The 20,083-nt window shown below is 48.4% G+C and overlaps 1 long non-coding RNA gene across 4 annotated transcripts in view; it reads left to right on the top strand.

Moving 5' to 3' along the window:
* LOC112424568 (uncharacterized) overlaps nt 1-20,083 on the top strand; it is a 29,314-nt gene that overhangs the window by 1,292 nt on the left and 7,939 nt on the right. The window contains exons 2-4 of one of the 4 annotated variants that reach the window (XR_011610449.1): nt 4,254-4,416; nt 7,062-7,208; nt 7,462-7,578. This is a non-coding gene — a long non-coding RNA (uncharacterized lncRNA). Of the gene's footprint in view, nt 1-4,253; nt 4,417-7,061; nt 7,209-7,458; nt 13,399-20,083 lie in introns of those variants that run through there. The other 3 variants (XR_011610447.1, XR_011610448.1, XR_011610446.1) reach the window with 3 other exon arrangements.

Below are 20,083 nucleotides of genomic sequence, written 5' to 3'. Positions count from 1 at the left end.
TCTGTGGAGTGTTAGGGCGAGTAAAGCCAGGCAGAGCAGCTGCTTCTGAGGGCTGTGGATAACATAGAGAACGTTATACTTACATCCTGTACCTTTTGTCTCCGGGCACTGATCATTTCAGGAGCTTTCTGTGCAGAAATAGCTGAATAAATTCGGAGCTTGGTCCTCTTTGTTGTTGAATTTACAATGTTATTTGAATGTAAGACCTTGCTAGATGCGACATTTGAAAGTTAGGACTCTGGAATGACACTGCCTGGCTTCAGATCCTGGCTCCTTCATTTTTTTGCCGAATGACAACAAACAAGAGGCTTAGGCTCTGTGCCTCAGTTTCGTCGTCATAGTCAATTCTGGTTTTGGCAGCAGTTATGTTGAATAAAGGCACCCAGTACATGGATTTGGCAAATACTGCTCCTTGGAAACCACAGCTCCTAGGGAAGATACAGGGTTAGGTTCCTGTGAGCCTCTTGATTACATTTTTATCAACAGATCGATACACATTACTTTGTTTTTGTGTGTGTGTTTCTATTTAAAGATGTCTTATTTAGGCCAGACACAGTGGTTTATGCCTATAATCTCAGCACTTTGGGAGGCCGAGGCGGGTGGATCACCTGAGGTCAGGAGTTCAAGACCAGCCTGGCCAACATGGTGGAACCCCATCTCCACTAAAAATACAAAAATTAGCTGGACGTGGTGGCACGTGCCTACAGTCCCAGCTACTGGGGAGGCTGAGGCAGGAGAATCACTTGAACCCCGGAGATGGAGGCTACAGAGAGCCAAGATCGTGCCATTGTACTGCAGCCTGGGCAACAGAGTAAGACTCCATCTCGAAACAAAACAGAAACAAACAAAAAGAAGCCTTATTTAATGTCTATTATTGACTCATTAATTAACATTGAAAATGAAATGAGAATAATACAGGGTAGTCACAGGAGAATTAAATTCCAGGCAGCAGTTTTACAAGACTAGAGACTATCATCTGCTAAGACCCTGAAAACCCAAGATGTGAACCAAGCTGGCTAAGACTGACTGGACCCAACATGGTGCTGGGCTTGACCTAGGCTTCCCTTAGGACCTCATTGTGGGCTCATTAATATACTAAACACACAACCACCAGCACCATGACAGTTTCGGGAACACTCAGATTTGGCACAAAAATGGGTGACACCTCTGCTCCAAGAAATCTGTACGTTTTCCCAGGAATTTTTATGAATATTCCACCTCTTTGTTAAAGAAACCCATAAAGATAGAAACCCCAAACCATTGCTCGACTCTCTCTTGAGTAGGCCCGCATTCCTCTTTCTTGAGTATGTACTTTTCACCTTGTAATAAGTTTCTGTACTTTCACTATTTTCTGACTCATCTTTGAATTCCTTTTCGTAATGAGGTAAAGAGCCTGGGGTTAAAGTCCCCCCTGCGGCCGGGCGCGGTGGCTCAAGCCTGTAATCCCAGCACTTTGGGAGGCCGAGACGGGCGGATCACTAGGTCAGGAGATCGAGACCATCCTGGCTAACACGGTGAAACCCCGTCTCTACTAAAAAATACAAAAAACTAGCCGGGCGAGGTGGCGGGCGCCTGTAGTCCCAGCTACTCAGGAGGCTGAGACAGGAGAATGGTGGGAACCCGGGAGGCGGAGCTTGCAGTGAGCTGAGATCCGGCCACTGCACTCCAGCCTGGGCGACAGAGCGAGACTCCGTCTCAAAAAAAATAAAAAATTAAAAAATTAAATAAATAAATAAATAAATAAAGTCCCCCCTGCGTTTGGGCACCTCCCCAGCCCACTGGTATCAAACCCACAGACAACAGCATATAACTCATGCCTGAATGAAGTACCTCTAACATGTATTTTCTCCCTAAAACAGACCTTTTGCACTGAGGAACACTAGATAACACTTCAACACTATGTGTGTGGGCCATTTAAAAATGCAAAACCACCACCAAAAAAAAGCAAAAAATTACAAAAATGTGGCACTAAACAGACCAAGAAATGAACCCTTGTTTACAGGTGAGCAGAAATGAGGGCAGAGAGAGCATCCTTGCTGGGTCTTAGCCAGGGACTCCAGCACATGGCGACTCGGATTTTCCCCACTCCAGGCACATGGCATGTACAGGCTCATGACCTCAGAAGCGCTGCAAGTATTGATTTGTGTGCGTGTGTTTGCCGGAGGCAGGGGGGGTGCGGCAGTGGGGTTCCACATAAATTTTACCGACTAAGTGAATTTGCAAATGTGAAATCTATGACTCACGAGAACTGTATGCTGAAATAGAGGAGTAATAGGTCCTGCCTCATCAGATGCTTATGGGAATTCAATGATATATAAGTGTGTGTAAATTGCTTATAATGGGGCATGACACAGAGAGGACTGAGTAAATATTAGCCACTGTTTTTTGTGTGTTTTGTTTTTTAGATGGAGTCTTGTCCTGTCGCCCAGACTGGTGTGCAGTGGCGCGATCTTGGTTCACTGCAACCTCCACCCCCTGGGTTCAAGTAATTCTCTTGCCTCAGCCTCCCTAGTAGCTGAGATTACAGGTGTGCACTACCACACCCGGCTAATTTTTGTATTTTTAGTAGAGACGGGGTCTCGCCATGTTAGCCAAGCTGGTCTCAAACTCCTGACTTCAGATGGTCTGCCTACTTTGGCCTCCCAAAGTGCTGGGATTACAGGCATGAGCCACCACACCTGGACCCGTTGTTACTATTACTGATTACAAAAGAGCAGGACTCTGGTGTTTGGAAGAGGATTCTCTAGAGTTTGGAATGACTTGAAGTCCCTGAGTCCCAAACCATTCCGAACCCCTCCATGGTGCCACCTTTGTCACACTAGGCAGAAGCCCTTCCCTTTTCACCGGAAACTCCCTCTGGAAGGAGCTGTTCTCTGTCATTAAAGGGAGTTCCCACTCGGGAGGAAGCCAGTACTCCCCTTCATGCTCCACCCTTTATTGTCATTATTTGAAAATAGAAGGTTTATTTTTATGTTCTGAACACAAAACTAAGAATATTACAATTATGAGAATTTTGAGAATAAAAGTGAGTCATTGATGGGGATAGGAGTGAAATTAAATATGCATTATTGGACTGAGCCTCCTGACATGCCTCTGATAATGTTCAGAAGTATTGATTTGGTTTTTAGGTATTCACCGTGGATGGCCGGGGAAAAATCTTCAGGATTATGAAACGAGGCTGCTACGGACTTACTCTGAGTTTTTTTTATTTCGATTTTTTTAAAGCATGTTAATTTCAATAAATTGTTACTTAATTTAGTTCACATGTATTTTATATGGCTTAACGAGTTTTTATTGAGGATTAGTATATGTACAGAAAAGTGCATATATACGTTTACAGCTTGATGAATTTTCACAAATTGAACCCCCTTGTGGAATGAACACTCAGTAACAGTGGCACCAGCGTCCCGGGGGTTCCCTTCAACCCCACTTCCAGGCCCAAAATGAAAATGCCAAGTATCTGTGAAGACTCAGAGCAACCTGAACTCCCATAGAGTTGCTAGTGGGAATGGAAAATGGTACAACCACTTTGGAAAACAGTTTGGCAGTTAAACATACGTATATATATGACCCAGCAGTCCCACTCAGGTATTTACTCTAGGGAAATGAAAACATACGTCCACACGAATATCTGTAGGAAGCGTTTACAGCAGCTGTATTCGTAATTGCCAAAACTGATAAAGGAAAAGCTTGTTCTACTCAGAACATTTCTGACATCCATGTGTAGGTTTTCTTTTTTTTTTCAAGACAGGATCTTTCTCTCGTCACTCAGGCTGGACTGTGGTGGCACAATTATGGCTCAGTGCAGCCTTGATGTCCAAGGCTCACACCATCCTCCCACCTCAGCCTCCCAAGTAGCTGGGACTATGGGTGTGCACTATCCCCAGCTAATGTTTTTTTTTAAATTTTTGGTAGAGACAGAGGTCTCACTACATTGCCCAGGCTAGTCTCGAACTCCTGGCCTTAAGCAGTCCTCCCTCCTTGACCTCCCAAAGTGCTAGGATTATAGGTGTGGGCCACTGTGCCCAGCCCAATGTGTGGGTTTTCCACACTGCACTCCAGCCTGGGGGACAAAGCAAGACTCCGTCTCAAAAAAAGAAAAAAGGTAAAAGTCAAAAATGGAAAAATAGATTATGGGTTATGATGGTAGTTAACATGTGTGTGCATGCACATGTGGAATTGAACACTTAAAATAGGTGCATTTTATTCTATGTTAATTATACCCCCAATAAAGTTGATTTTTTTTTTTTTAGATGGAATTTTGCTCTTGTGGCCCAGGCTGGAATGCAGGGGTACGATCTCGGCTTACTGCAACCTCTGCCTCCCAGGTTCAAGCAATTCTCCTGCCTCAGCCTCCCAAGTAGCTGGGATTACAGGCACCTGCCACCATGCCCAGGCACCTGCCACCACGCCCAGGTAAATTTTTTTTTTTTTTTTTTTTGAGACAGAGTCTCACTCTCGCCCAGGCTGGAGTGCAGTGGTGTGATCTTGGCTCACTGCAAGCTCTGCCTCCCGGGTTCACACCATTCTCCTGCCTCAGCCTCCCAAGTAGCTAGGACTACAGGCACCCACCACCACGCCCGGCTAACTTTTTGTATTTTTAGTAAAGACAGGGTTTCACTGTGTTAGCCAGGATGGTCTCGGTCTTCTCACCTCGTGATCTGCCCACCTTGGCCTCCCAAAGTGCTGGGATTACAGGTGTGAGCCACCGCGCCCAACCATGCCCAGGTAATTTTCTGTATTTTTAGTAGAGACGGGTTTTTGCCATGTTGGCCTGGCTGGTCTTGAACTCCTGACCTCAGCTGATCCACTCGCCTTGGCCTCCCAAAGTGCTGGGATTATGGGTGTGAGCCACTGGGTCTGGTCAAAGTTGATTCTTTAGAAAGCAATATTAGAAATAAAGAAGGTTGGCCAGGCATGGTGGCTCACGCCTGTAATCCCAGCACTTTGGGACGTCAAGGTAGGGGCATCATGAAGTCAGGCGATCAAGACCATCCTGGCCAACGTGGTGAAACCCTGTCTCTCTAAAAATGACAAAAATTAGCTGGGCATGGTGGCGTGCACCTGTAGTCCCTGCCACTTGTGAGGCTGAGGCAGGAGAATCTCTTGAACCCAGGAGGTGGCAATTACAGTGAGCTGAGATCGCGCCACTGCACTCCAGCCTGGCAACAGAGGAAGACTCTGTCTCAAAAAAAAAAAAAAGAAAAAAAGAAAAGAAAAAGAAATAAAGAGAGTCACTTCATAACAGAGTCTCGCTCTGTTGCCCAGGCTGGAGTCCAGTGGCACGATCTCGGCTCACTGTGACCTCCACCTCCCGGATTCAAGCAATTCTCCTACCTCAGCCTCCCAAAGTGCTAGGACTAGAGGCATGAGCCCCCGCGCCCGGCCGAAAAAGAGTGTTTTAAAATAGAAAACTGTTTTTTAGGAGAAATGCTCTTTAGCAACAACAACAACAAAAACCCCAACTTAATCCCAATACACATTAAAGGAGTATATAGAATGCAATCGCTGAGGTATAAACCTTCCTATCCATTCCTTATTAAATTATTGCCAGAGGTTCGGGTCAGTCCACTCAAAAGGACTGCAAATAAGTGGGAAAATTGTTCTTTGAGAAGAAGGTATATGATTTGATACTGCTTTGCCTAGAGAAGAAAAAGAAACAAACCTGTAGAGTGTTGCAGAACCTGAATGGTTTTTCAAGAATTATGTTGATCAACTTTCTGTGTAGAGTAGTAAATAAACAAGTGTCACCGATTTGAACAATAGTGTATTTGGGAAATAAAGGGCTGCTTCCTGTCTTTTGAGATCTTCATGGCAACAACAAACCCTATCTTGTCATCTGTGTTCCAGCATGCCTGGGCACATTCGACCAATTCTAAACCCTAAACGTAACTCCAGCACTCGAGTGAAACTGTCCCAAGGTGCGTCATAGTGAATCCTAACCAGGACCCCGGTGGGAAATGCTGCACACTTCCTCCCCTTTAGATTTATGATGTCACTTAAGTTTCCCAGTAGCACTTATGATGTCATTGATCACCCCTCCCCACCCCCAATCTCTTTCACAATTTTGTCTTCCGTGGGTCACGTATGTTTTGGAGATGTCCGTCTTTCCCAAGAGCTGGTGTTGAATTTCCACCCAGTGTTTCCAGGATGGCAACACTGTGTGTGTGTGTGTGAAGTGCTAGGGAAAGTCTTTTCATGCCTTGAAAAATACACACAGGCCGGGCGCGGTGGCTCAAGCCTGTAATCCCAGCACTTTGGGAGGCCGAGACGGGCGGATCACGAGGTCAGGAGATCGAGACCATCCTGGCTAACACGGTGAAACCCCGTCTCTACTAAAAAAATACAAAAAACTAGCCGGGCGAGGTGGTGGGCGCCTGTAGTCCCAGCTACTCGGGAGGCTGAGGCAGGAGAATGGCGTGAACCCAGGAGGCGGAGCCTGCAGTGAGCTGAGATCCGGCCACTGCACTCCAGCCTGGGCGACAGAGCGAGACTCCATCTCAAAAAAAAAAAAAAGAAAAAAAAAAGAAAAATACACACAGAAGTATTTCTCTTCCTGAGTTTCAAGGAGACTCTGCCTTCAAGAGACCACTCCCGGCTGGGCGTGGTGGCTCACACCTATAATCCCAGAACTTTGAGAGGCCGAGGTGGGTGGATCACCGGAGGTCAGGAGTTCAAGACCAGCCTGACCAACATGGTGAAACCCCTTCTCTACGAAAAATACAAAAATTAGTCGGGCATGGTGGCACACGCCTGTAGTCTCAGCTACTCAGGAGGCTGAGGCAGGAGAATCTCTTGAACCTGGGTAGAGGTTGCAGTGAGCCAAGATCGTGCCATTGCACTCTAGCCTGGGCAGCAAGAGTGAAACTCCGTCTCAAAAAAAAAAAAGAGACCACTCCTGGGCACTGCCTTCTACCAGCTTCCTCATCTAACTGACTGCGTCGGACCACTGTCTTCCCTCCATGCCTGAGGTTGTCAGTAGGGTGCTCCAGCCTTCATGTGCACCCTGTGACTTCCTTCATCCTAGTCCTGCTGACCCTTGTGGTTTCTCCTGCTCCAAGGCCATGCTCGGGACCCTGTCATCAGTCCTGGGGACAGGCTCCATCTTAGAGGGAATCCACCTGGCTCCCACTCCTGAGCGATCTTCCAGCTATCCCGTCTCCAGACTCCCACCGCACCTGCTCCTGGGTTGCAGCCACACCCAACAAGTAAGTCACTCTCTTGCCAATAGAGTGTCTTCCACGTCCTTGTCCTTCCCACACGCCCCTTGGCAGCCCCACCCCGCTGGATGAATCCCGCTGCCCACCTTCATGCCTGCCCCTGGGTGGGTGCTGAAGGAGACCCGTGGCTTTTTCCCACAACCAGGCCTTCTGTGCTGCCAGAAATCCCACGCTCACCTGGCCAGGCGCTCACACCCAGCCCCTCCACCATTTTCAAACCCACCTCATTCTCTTTCAGCAGGTGTTGCCTCTTTCTTCAAAGAGAAAACAGCAGCCCTGTCATGGGAACTCCCTTAACTCCCTCCCTGCCTGCACCAGGCCTGAAGAAACACACGCCCATCCTTTTCTCCTCCCTTCAGTAAGTAGCATTGGAAGAGGTGTTCTCACCAGTGAAATATCTCCTCACCTGCGATGCGGGTTCTGTCCCCCACAATCTCCTGGGGAACTTTTTCCCACTGATTGGCTACTGCCTCTCCGGGACATCCCACCTCTCTCTACTGGAATCTTCCTTTTTTTTTTTTTTTTTTTCTTTTGAGACGCCACCACGCCCAGCTAATATTTTGTATTTTTAGTAGAGATGAGGTTTCGTCATATTGGCCAGGCTGGTCTCAAACTGCTGACCTCAGCCTTGGCCTCCCAAAGTGCTGGGATTACAGGTGTGAGCCACTGTGCCCAGCCTTATTTTATTTTTTTAGAGACAGGGTCCCACTCCGTCACCCAGGCTGAAGTGCAGTGGCACAATAATGGCTTACTAGGCTTACTACAGCCTCAACCTCCTAGGCTCAAGTGATCCTCCCACCTCAGTACCACCATGCCTGGCTGATTTTTAATTTTTATTTTCAGCAAAGATGAGGTCTTTCTATGTTACTTAGGCTGGTCTTGAACTCCTGGGCTCAAGTGATCTGCCCACCTCTGCTTCCCAAAATGCTGGGATTACAGGCCTGAGCCACTGCACCCAGCCGCTCTCTTTATAGTCTTAACCTTATTATTTTCTTCTTTTGATTTTTTTGGTTTATTTGTCATTCTTTTCTGACTTCTTGAGATGGACGTTTATCCCATTCCATTCACTTTTTTTTTTTTTTTTTTTTTTTTGAGACGGAGTCTTGCTCTGTCGCCCAGGCTGGAGTGCAGTGGCCGGATCTCGGCTCACTGCAAGCTCCGCCTCCCAGGTTCACGCCATTCTCCTGGCTCAGCCTCCCGAGTAGCTAGGACTACAGGCGCCCGCCACCTCGCCCGGCTAGTTTTTTGTATTTTTTAGTAGAGACGAGGTTTCACCATGTTAGCCAGGATGATCTCGATCTCCTGACCTCGTGATCCGCCCGTCTCGGCCTCCCAAAGTGCTGGAATTACAGGCTTGAGCCACCGCGCCCGGCCCCATTCACTTTTTTTTTATTTTTTTGAGATGGAGTCTTGCTCTGCCTCCCAGGCTGGGGTGCAGTGGCACGATTGCGGCTCATTGCAACCTCTGCCTCCTGGGTTCCAGTGATTCTCTCACCTCAGTTTCCCCAGTAGCTGGGATTACAGGTGTGCACCACCACGCCTGGATAATTTTTTGTATTTTTAGTAGATATGGGGTTTCACCTTGTTGGCCAGGCTGGTCTTGAACTCCTAACCTCAAGTGATCCACCCACGTTGGCCTCCCATTAACTTTCAATCCTCCCCCACTCCTTAAGGTATGCACGTAAGAGTATACTTTTCCTCTACAAACTGTTCAGCTGCACCCCACAGTTTTGGGGTAGAGTATTCTCATTATTTTTCAGTTCAAAATATTTCTAAATTCCTAACTGAATTCATCTCTGATCCATTTGTTATTTCAAAGTGTATATTAAAATTTCCAGATATATGGGGCTTTTCTAGCTTTTTGTTTTCAATTTCTAGGTTAACTGTACTTATGGTCAGAAAACACGGTCTGTGTTATTTTACTCCTGTGAAATTTGTTGAAACTGCTTTATGGACCAACATATGGTCACTTTATATAAATGTTCTGAGTATGCCTGAAAAGAGTGTGTGTTCTGCAGGGTTCTAGATGTGTAAATCAAGTCAAGTTTGTTAATTATGTTGTTCAAATCTTCTACATCCTTACTGATTTTTTTTTTTGTCTACTTGTTTTATCAGTTACTGAAAGTGAAGTGTTCAAATCTTCTGCTTGGTTACGGATTTTCTATTTATCCTTGATGTTCTGTCAATTTTTGCTTTACTTATGCCTTATCTACAGTACATAGCCCATGCAGCCAGTCTGCTGAAAGTTAGACTTGCAGGAAGCCAGATTACTACATCCAGTAACAATCGAGGAAGCTAAACAATAACTTCTTTTTTTTTTTTTTTGAGATGGAGTTTCGCAATTTTGCCCAGGCTGGAGTAAAGTGGTGTGAATCTCAGCTCACTGCAACCTCTGTCCCCCTGGGTTCAAGGGATCCTCCTGCCTCAGCCTCCCAAGTAGCTGGGATTATAGGCATGCACCACCATGCCCAGCTAATGTTTGTATTTTTAGTAGAGATGAGGTTTCGCCATGTTAGCCAGGCTAACTCCTGACCTCCCAAATCCTCCCTCCTCCCTGATCCACCCACGTTAGCCTCCCAAAGCGCTAGGATTACAGGCATGAGCCACCACACCCGGCCAAAACAATAACTTCTATCATAACCAGCCCACTACTGCCAGAACTTGATTAATAACTAACAGCTTCCCTAATTTTTGTCCCTGCTTCCAACTTAAGACCAACCAGGGAAAGCCAAAGATGCACCCATAGTCAACCACATAGTACCCCCTATCTCTAGTTAGCCCACCTTCAGCCCCTTGCCAATAGGGTAGACTTGGAGCCTTCCTTTTGCCCACTATAAAGCTTTTCCACTCCTTTGCCTATCTTTGAATCTCTCTCTCTCTCTCTTTTTTTTTTTTTTTTTTTTTTTTTTTTTTTGAGCCAAGGTCTCACTCTGTTGCCCAGATTGGAGTGCAGGGGTGCGATCATGGTTCACAGTGTGATCAAACTCCTGGGCTCAAGCAATCCTCCTACCTCTGCAAGCAATCCATGTCCAACACTGTATGTCCTGTCCATACAAAAAATAAAAATAAAAAATTAGCTGGCATGGTGGCATGCGCCTGAATCCCAGCTACTCAGGGGCTTAGGTGGGAGGGTCTCTTGAACCCAGGAGGTTGCGACCGGCCCTGGCAACATAGTGAGACCCCCATCTCTACTGAAAAAAAGTAGCCAAGCACGGTGGTATGTGCCTGTACTCCCAGCTACTCAGAAGGCTGAGGCAGGAGGATCACTTCAGCCTTGGAGACAGAGGCTGCAGTGAGCCATGATCGTGTCACTGCACTGCAGCCTGGGCGACAGAGCGAGACCTTATCTATCTTATTATCCATAAGATAATAATAAGGAAACCAAGGTGTGGAGTACACAGGAACTCTCTGTACTATCTTTGCGCATTTTCTGTAAGTATGAAACCATTCTAAAATTAAAAGTTTATTTTAAAATGCAGTTAGATAAAATGAAAAAATATGTGGAAACATTGGAAAGGAGGTAGTAAAATCATCCTTTGTTGTAATCAATATGACTAAATAGCTAGAAAACTCGAGATAAAAACTATAAAACAACTTCTTTTAAAAAAAGACTTACCTTGGCCAGGCCAGGTACAGTGGCTCATGCCTGTAATCTTAGCACTTTGGGAGGCCAAGGCAGGAGGATCACTTGAGGCTAGGAGTTCCAGACCAGGCAACACAGGGAGACTCCATCTCTACAAACAATTTTTTAAAATTGCCACATATGGTGGTGCATGCCTGTAGTCCCAGCTACTTGGGAGATTGAGGCAGGAGGGTTGCTTGAGCCCAGAAGGTTGAGGCTACAGTGAGCTGTGATCGTGCTACTACACTCCAGCCGGGGCAACAGAAAGAGGCCCTGTCTTAAAAAAAAAAAAAAAAAGACCTAGCATACAGAGCTGGTTTTCTTTTTTTCTTTTTTCTTTTTTTTTTTTGAGACGGAGTCTCGCTCTGTCACCCAGGCTGGAGCGCAGTGGTGGCCGATCTTGACTCACTACAAGGTCCGCCTCCCGGGTTCACCATTCTGCCTCAGCCTCTTGAGTAGCTGGGACTACAGGCACCTGCCACCGTGCCTGGCTAATTTTTTGTATTTTTAGTAGAGATGGAGTTTCATCATGTTAGCCAGGATGGTCTCAATCTCCAGACCTTGTGATCTGCCCGCCTCGGCCTCCCAAAGGCATGAGCCACCGCACCCGGCCATACAGAACTAGTTTTCTACGTATCCCATAAAAAGAACCAGGGCTTTTCTGAGAACTGATTGAGGCTGTCTAGGGCAGCAAAAAATGTATATTGGAGCTTCTTATGGTCACAGAAAGTAGGAAAGAAAAAGAAAAGACAGGGGCATGTTAAAATGGCATAGGAGGCCAGGCATGGTGGCTCACGCCTGTAATCCCAGCACTCTGGGAGGCTGAGGCAGGCGGATCACCTGAAGTCAGGAGTTTGAGACCAGCCTGGCCAACATGGTAAAACCCCATCTTTACTAAAAATACAAAAAGTAGCCGGGCATGGTGGTGTGTGCCTATAATCCGAGCGACCTTGGAAGCTGAGGCGGGAAAAATCACTTGAACCTGGAAGGCGGAGGTTGCACGAGCCAAAGTCACGCTACTGCACTCCAACCTGGGTGACGGAGCGAGACTCAGTCTCAAAAAAAAAAGCATAGGAGCCAAATTTCAAGGCTCGTAACGACCAAGGTTGGAACAACTGAGTAACAAAATAATGATATTATTCTATTGCAACCCAAAGAATAAAACCAATATCCACGAACCCATATTGGTGTAAACAACTGAAACAAAATGAATAAATGAGGAAAAAGCAAATGAATAAAGGTGGAAGGAATGAGAGAAACAGAATACTACCATTAGAACTCCACAGTAATAATTGCTATAAGCGAGATCCATAGATGAATGCTAAACTTAGTGAGTGGAAGTTAAAGCAGAAACAGGATATTTGCATAGTCTCAAAGTATTTCCCCTCAGACATTTAGTAATTAAAAAGGGAAAAATAGTAATTTTCTAGTGGAGAATCCTGGCAGACAGCATCTTAACGAAATGCTCAAGGTTAGGGTCTCCGGTGATATAAACTGACATTGCAAACCAAGGCTGTGGCACCCTCTCCAATAATGCATGACCCCAATCTCATCACAAAAATCTTCAGGCAAACCCAAACTCAGGGCATTCTACAAAACAACTGGCCAGTATTTTTCTAAAGTATGAAAAACTGAAAGTCAGGAAAGACAAAGAAAGACTGAGGAACTGTCACAGATTGGAAGACACCAAAGAGAAACAACAACTAAATATAATGTAGGATTCTGGATTGAACACTGGAAGAGAAAAGGGGATCAGTGGAAGAACTGGTGAGATCTGAACAGCTTCTGCACTTTAGTTAATAGCATTGTGCCCAGGTTGATTCTTAGATTTGACAATTGTTCTATAGTTATGTAAGATGTTAACATAAGGAGAAACTGGGTTAACATAAGGGGGAAACAGGAACTCTCTGTACTATTTTTGCAAATCTTCTGTAAGTCAAAATTACCTCAAAATAGAAAGTTAAAAAAAAACACACACACACAAAAGAATGGCCACACAAAAGAAACAGCCAATTAGGAAATATGACAAATGAAAAATATTCATTAACAAACATCCAGAAAACATGCAGAATATCTAGGAATATATTTTATAAGAAATAGCAAGATATCATGAAAAAAAACTGCAAAATCCTGTTGATGCATTGAAAAGGACTTGAATACATGAAAAGCTATATTGTGCTTTTGGATAGGAAGACCTATGACTGTAAGAGTCTCAATCTTTCCGAAGTTTTTTTTTTTTTTTTTTTTGGATGGAGTCTCGCTCTGTATTTCAGGCTGAAATACAGTGGTGCGATCTCTGTTCATTGCAACCTCCACCTCCCGGGTTCAAGCGATTCTCCTGCCTCAGCCTCCCAAGTAGCTGGGATTATAGGCACACACTACCATACCCAGCTGATTTTTGTATTTTTAGTAGAAATGGAGTTTCACCATGTTGGCCAGGCTGGTCTCGAACTCCCAATCTCAAGTCATCCGCCTGCCTTGGCCTCGCAAAGTGTAGGGATTACAGGCGTGAGCCACTGCGCCCGGCCCCTTCCTAAATTAATGTAAAACTTCAGTATTTTTTTTTTTTTTTTTTTTTTTTTTTTTTTGAGACGGAGTCTGGCTCTGTCGCCCGGGCTAGAGTGCAGTGGCCGGATCTCAGCTCACTGCAAGCTCCGCCCCCCGGGTTTATGCCATTCTCCTGCCTCAGCCTCCCAAGTAGCTAGGACTACAGGTGCCCGCCGCCTCGCCCGGCTAGTTTTTTTTTGTATTTTTTAGTAGAGACGGGGTTTCACCGTGTTCGCCAGGATGGTCTCGATCTCCTGACCTCGTGACCCGCCCATCTCAGCCTCCCAAAGTGCTGGGATTACAGGCTTGAGCCACCGCGCCCGGCCACTTCAGTATTTTTCAACCAAAATCTAATAGGGCTTTTTCTGCAAGGGGAACTTGATAAAATGATTCTAAATTTTATCTGGAAGAATACAAATAGGAGACAGGCCAGAAAAATTCTAAGCAGCAGCACAATTTTAACGTTAAAATGGATTATGATAGATGGCCATAATGATGTAGATGCCAGCAGTCAGATCAGTAGCATGGAATACAGACAGGTCAAAGTGTCCATGGGATTTTAGTAAATGATAAAAAATGGCTTTTTAGGCCAGGCATGGTGGCTGATGCCTGTAATCCCAGCACTTTGGGAGGCCAAGGTGGGAGGATCGCTTGAACCCATGTGTTTGAGATCAGCCTGGGCAACATAGTGAGACCTCTGTCTCTACAAAAAAAAAAAAAAAAAAAAAAATTAGCCAGTTGTTTTGACTCACACTTCAGTCCCAACTACTCAGAAGGCTGAGTCGGGGGATTGCTTGATCCCAGGTGTTTGAGGCTGCAGTGAGCTATGATCACTCCATTGTACTCCAGCCTGGGTGACAGAATGAGGCCCTATCTCTAAAATAAATAAATTAAATTAAATTAAATATTATCTCTGCATATGTACCTAGAAAGAAAAAAGCCTGAAAATAAATAAAAATGTTAATAGCGGTGAGATTTTAGCTGTGAAATTATATATGCTTTTTGTTCTTTGGCCTTCTATTTTCAAACTTTTCTGCAATAAGCATGTATTAATTTTATAATCAGAATACAAATAAATTCCAAGCCAGGTGTGGTGGCTCACACCTGTAATCCCTCCACTTTGGGAGGCTGAGGCAGGAGGATTGCTTGAAGCTAGGGGTTCAAGACCAGCCTGGGCAACAACGTGAGAACCCAGTCTCCACAAAAAAAAAAAAGAAATAAAAAATTAGCTAGGCATAGTCGGCGTGTGTCTGTAGCCCCAGCTACTCAGGAGGCTGAGGTAGGAGGATCATTTGGGCATAGGAGATCGAGGCTGCAATGAGCTATGATTATGTCACCGCACTCCAGACTGGGCAACAGAGTGAGACTCTATCTCTAAGGAGAGATAGGTAGCTAGATAGATGGATAGATAGGTAGATGGATAGATACATTCCATTATCTTAATTAAAACCATAAGCACTGGCTTCTGTTTCTCCAACTTTCAGCCTCACCTTCAGCAACCTTACTCAAAGGAACACGGCTGCCCCAGGCCATTTGCACATTTCCTGGACACTTCCTCAGTTCTAGCCCAGCTTATTGAGCTTATTGGGGCTGGCAAGGGGTGAGTGGGTGAGAATCCTGATTGCATCTCCTCTGCCCACAACTTATGCACTGCTGAGGGTCCTAAGCCACTAAGGAGAGTGTAGGCCAGGCCAACAGTGGAATTCTGCCCAGAGCTTTTCTTCCAAGGAGATCCGGCAAAACTGACGGGCGTGGTTGGGGAGGGTAGGACATCCCTCAGAGTGTCCATCATCAGCCCCCACCCTGGCTGAGGGAGGTGAGAGGGAGTTAATGTGAACTCTGTTGACCCTACATAGGTGGCTTCAGCAGCAGTCTGTGTAGAACACTGTGAGCAGAGCCCCAGGTGCAAATCTCTGCTCCTGGCTCTGCAGCTGACACAGACTGTGGCCCCAGGCCAGGCGCTTCACCTCTCTGAGCCTCAGCTTCACAGAATGGGATGATAACAGAGCTACCTGCTGGGGTGCCTGGGTGCCCAGTGGCTAGGACAGATCTGCAGATGTTCAGGCTCTGATGTTGGCCAAGGGACAGTGTGCCCGCCTGTAAAAATTGCAGGCAGACCAGGAAGACTCAGTCCTGAGAAGGGGTCCCGGTCCTGAGAAGCTCCCAGGCTGGTGGGGACTCTGGGAAACAGTCATACAGGGAAGTGCTCAGCAGAGGCGGAAACCCGGAGGACGGGCTGAGCAGAGCCTCACGGGGCCCTGACTCTCAGCTGGGTGGAGAGGCAGGCCAAAGTATTCAGGGCACAGGGAATGGCACTGCGAAGCACAGCGGCGCGAGGGTGACAGCAGGCCCAGGGAGGGCTCAGCGGGAGGAAAGCTGGGCTGGGTTAAACCAGGAACAGGAGGAGGTGCGAATGCAGTCACCGGAGGCGGGTCCGATGAAGAGGCCTCGAAGTCTGCCCCAGTCAGGACTTGACTTTGCACACAATCTGCCAACTTGGGTAGGAGAAGTTTTTTTTTTTTTTTTTTTTTTTTTGAGACGGAGTCTCACTCTGTCACCCAGGCTGGAGTGCAGTGGCCGGATCTCGGCTCACTGTAAGCTCCGCCTCCTGGGTTCACGCCATTCTCCTGCCTCCGCCTCACGAGTAGCTGGGACTACAGGTACCCGCCACCTCGCCTGGCTAGTTTTTTGTATTTTATTTTTTAGTGGAGACGGGGTTTCACCGTGTTAGGCAGGATGGTCTCCATCTCCTGACCTCGTGATCCGCCCATCTCGGCCTCCCAGAGTGCTGGGATTACAGGCGTGAGCCACCGCGCCCGGCCTGGTAGGAGAAGTTATTCCCACGCAGCAGTGCCAGGCTTGGAAGAGGACTCACCCAGGTGGTAATGAGGCCCCTCCTTGGAGCACAGGCCAGGAAGCAGCAGCCCTGGCCACCACTGCTAACCCAGCCTGGGGCCCTCTGTGTCCAGTAATATTTCATATTTGCTACCTGGTCAACTTACTTAATTCCCAGCACAGCCAAGCTAGGGAGCTACCATTATTCCTGCTGGCACAGGTTAGAAAACTGAGGTCTCCGCTGGGTGCGGTGACTCATGCCAGTAATCCCAGCACTTTGGGAGGCTGAGGCAGGAGAATCCAGGAGTTCGAGACCAGCCTGGGCCACATGGCGAAACCCCATCTCTACAAAAAAAATACAAAAATTAGCCGGCTGTGGTGGCACGTACCTGAGGTCCCAGCTACCCAGGAGGCTGAGCTGGGAGGATCACGTGAATCTGGGAGGCAGCAGTGAGCCAAGATCATGCCACAGCACTACAGTCTGGGTCACAGAGCACGACCCTGTCTCAAAACAAAACAAAACAAAACAAAAAGAAAAAAAACAGATTTCCAAGGGTTCAACAACCCGCCCAAGGCCATGCAGTGAGCAGGAAGAAGGGTGGAACCGTCCAGTGATCTCGGAGCCCACGTTCTTTCCCTTCATCTTAACAGCATCCAGTGTGTGCAGCTGCCGCTCCCCTGCCTTGGCCACATCCATCTTCCACGCCCTCCCACGCAGCCCCCCCGCCCCCCCCCCCCGCCCCACGCTGTCACCCGTTTTTACAGCAGAGTTGCTTCTTCGCTGCTGCTTGGCCCGGGACGGATACTGAGCGCCGGGGAGAGCCCGGTCGGGCGGGCCACTGCTGCCCCCTCGTGGCCACACGTCTTACCGCAGGCGGCCCGTGGTGTCCGGGTCACTCTGGTCAGCCTCTTCCCCCTAGAACGGCTGCGTGGGGAGCAGTAATAACGAGGTTCTCAGCTCCACGCCCTGCTCGCTTAGGAACCTCGGTCAAGTCACCTGCTTTCGCCTCAGTTTCCCTTCTGTCTAATGGGCATACATTAAGACCTCAAAGGGCTATTAGGAGGACTTAATGGGCGAGTAGGGGCTCAGGGGTGCGCCTGGGGAACCTAGAAATGGAGCTTGTGAGAGCTCACGCGGCAGCTTCTGGCTCAGCGAGGGCAGCGAGGGGTACTGTGATCTGTCCCTTTCTTTTTATGGTGAAAACAAAGTCCGGGTGCAAAGTCCACTGCAGAGTTTGTTGCCTGTGGAGTGAGGGCTCCGGCATCAAAGGCACTGCGTGCCCTGTCCACTGCTCCCGAGGCCGCCGCCCACTGCGATCTTTGCTCCAGCGGCCATGGGGTTTTTTGGGAATTACCAACATGTAGGGGGAAACCTGCGATCCTGGCCTGCAGAGGGAGGGGAGGACCCCTTTTCCAGGCTCCCCCAGACATTGAGCTCTCAGCTTCACCGGCTGCACCCCGTGGGGTCTTCTTTGCCAGCTTCGGCGAGGGTCTCTTCCTCACTGTGCCAACGCCCCAGCATGTGATCTCTGGGCTCAGTGCCAGGCCCAGCTATCCTGCTGGCCGTAGGAAGCCAGAAAAGCCGCTGTCCACTCCCACCAGAGCTTAGGGGCTGCTGTTACCTCTAGGACTCCACCAGGGAGCAGGAGGGGCCTTCCTGGGGCTGGTGCAGATCTAAGACCTCCCACGCTTGCCCTGAGCCAGAGCCCTGAGACCCACACCCTCCTCTGCCACCTCGGGAAAAAGCCTCTGGTCCTAGGCACCTTTGATGACTTCCTTTCCCAACGGTGCTGCGGAAGATGCCTACACTAGGAACTGGCAGGGATGGAGCTGTGTCCTGCAGGAAGGGCGGGGTGACAGCCAGCCAGTGTCTGAGCTCCGGGAATGGCAGAGAGGAAGCTGCACAATATTCCCCGGGTCAGAGCCCTCCTTAGGGGCATCCCCCGTCCGGGTCTTGCCCCTGCAGCCTCTCTTCCTGAAAGTCCCTATCCCCTTCCACACTCCACCAACCAGCTGCCCCTGGTCCCAGACCTGGGCGTCCCAAGTCCACGCACACCCCTGCCTCCCCTCGGAGCCCCCACCACAGCTTGTGAATGGGCACAGTGGGCAGAGCCTGGAGGCCTGACCCTGCTGTGAAGCTGGAGGGAAGGAGCATGTGGAAGGGCAGTGCCGGATGCAGGGGACATCTTGGGGACTGGAGGGGCTTGGGTGGAGGCTTCTGGGAGAGGAGTAGCAGCTCAGGGGAGGCTGGAAGTGGCTCAAGGGGACAAGGGAGGGGCCCAGCGTGCTGAAGGCTGCAGAATTAGAAGACAGATGCAGCGGGGAATGGCCTTAGCAGGAGGTGAGGGCAGGAGGCAGCCAGTGTAGATGGCGGGCTGGAGTGCTCAGTGTAGATGGGGGCATAGAGTGCTCAGGGGACCCTGAGGAAGGGCTGAAGGGGAATGGCCAGTCTTTTTTTCTTTTTTTCTTTTTTCTTTTTTTTTTTTGAGACAGAGTCTTGTCACCCAGGCTGGAGTACAGTGGTGCAATCTCAGCTCACTGTAGCCTCCAGGTCACGCGTTCAAGCGATTCTCCTGCCTCAGCCTCCTGAGTAGCTGGGATTACAGGCGCCCACCACCACACCTGGCTGATTTTTGTACTTTTAGTAGAGATGGGGTTTCACTACGTTTTGCCAGGCTGGTCTTGAACTCCTAACCTCAAGTGATCTGCCGACCTCAGCCTCCCAAAGTGCTGGGATTACAGGCACGAGTCATTGAGCTCCTCCTTTTTTTGTGTGTTTGTTTTTTGAGATGGAGTCTCGTTCTGTTGCCAGGTTGGAGTGAAGTGGCACGATCTCAACTCACTGCAACCTCTGTCTACCAGGTTCAAGCGATTCTCCTGCCTCCGCCTCCTAAGTAGGTAACTGGGACTACAGGTGTGTGCCACCACGCCCAGTTAATTTTTTTTTTTAAAGTAGATATGGGGTTTCACCATGTTGGCCAGGATGGTCTTGATCTCTTGACCTTGTGATCTGCCTGCCTCGGCTTCCCAAAGGGCTGGGATTACAGGTGTGAGCCACCGTGCCCGGCCAGGCCTTTGTTTTTAGGAAGGGAGAATCCCGCGGCGTTTACAAGCCGAGGAGGTGGAACTGGCTGAGGATGAGTGAGCTGGAGGGCTCTGTGCAGGGGTGAGGGCCTGGAGGAGGACAAGGGAGGGGATTAGCCTGGGTTCAGATCCCAGCCTGGCCACTTCCTTGCTGCATGACCCTGGGCAGGGCCACCTCTGTTCTGGCCCTTGCTGTCTCTCGAGCCGGTATGGAGGAATCAGGGGTGTTAAGGTGGGACGTTCTGCCTCCATTTTGTTTCAAGTACTGAAGCCCTCAGACAGTAAAATAGGTGCCCCTGCCCAGGGCTCCAAGCTTTAGGGGGCCCCACCTCTGTCCAGCCTGTCCAGACCCCATGTGTCCCAAGGGATGTGTCCACAGCACCTAACGCCCTTTTAGGCTTTGCACCAGGTACTTGGACCCCAAATTCCCTGACCAAACTGCACAGAGGCCATACAGGTGCCTCCCTCAGACCCACCCACGGGCAGACCTCGCCCTTGGTGGGGGCCAGGGGAGGTCCACAGGCCAGGCTCCTCTGTCACCATGCTCCAGCACAGCACCTGAAGCAGTCCAGAAAGTTCTACATGGAGCCGCCTTCCAGCTGTTCTGAGGTGTATCTGTCCAGCCAGGAAGATAGGACGCTCTATTCCATCACTTGTTGGCTGATCTACACATTTATTTTTTTTTTCTTTACAGTGACTGTCCATAATTTCATTTCATTTTAATTAATTAAATTATTAATTTTTTATTTTTTTGAGACTGAGTTTCGCTCTTACT

Source organism: Macaca nemestrina, chromosome 12, assembly GCF_043159975.1.
Source record: "Macaca nemestrina isolate mMacNem1 chromosome 12, mMacNem.hap1, whole genome shotgun sequence".
Lineage (NCBI taxonomy): Eukaryota > Metazoa > Chordata > Mammalia > Primates > Cercopithecidae > Macaca > Macaca nemestrina.
This window is presented reverse-complemented; position numbering and strand designations above follow the sequence as displayed.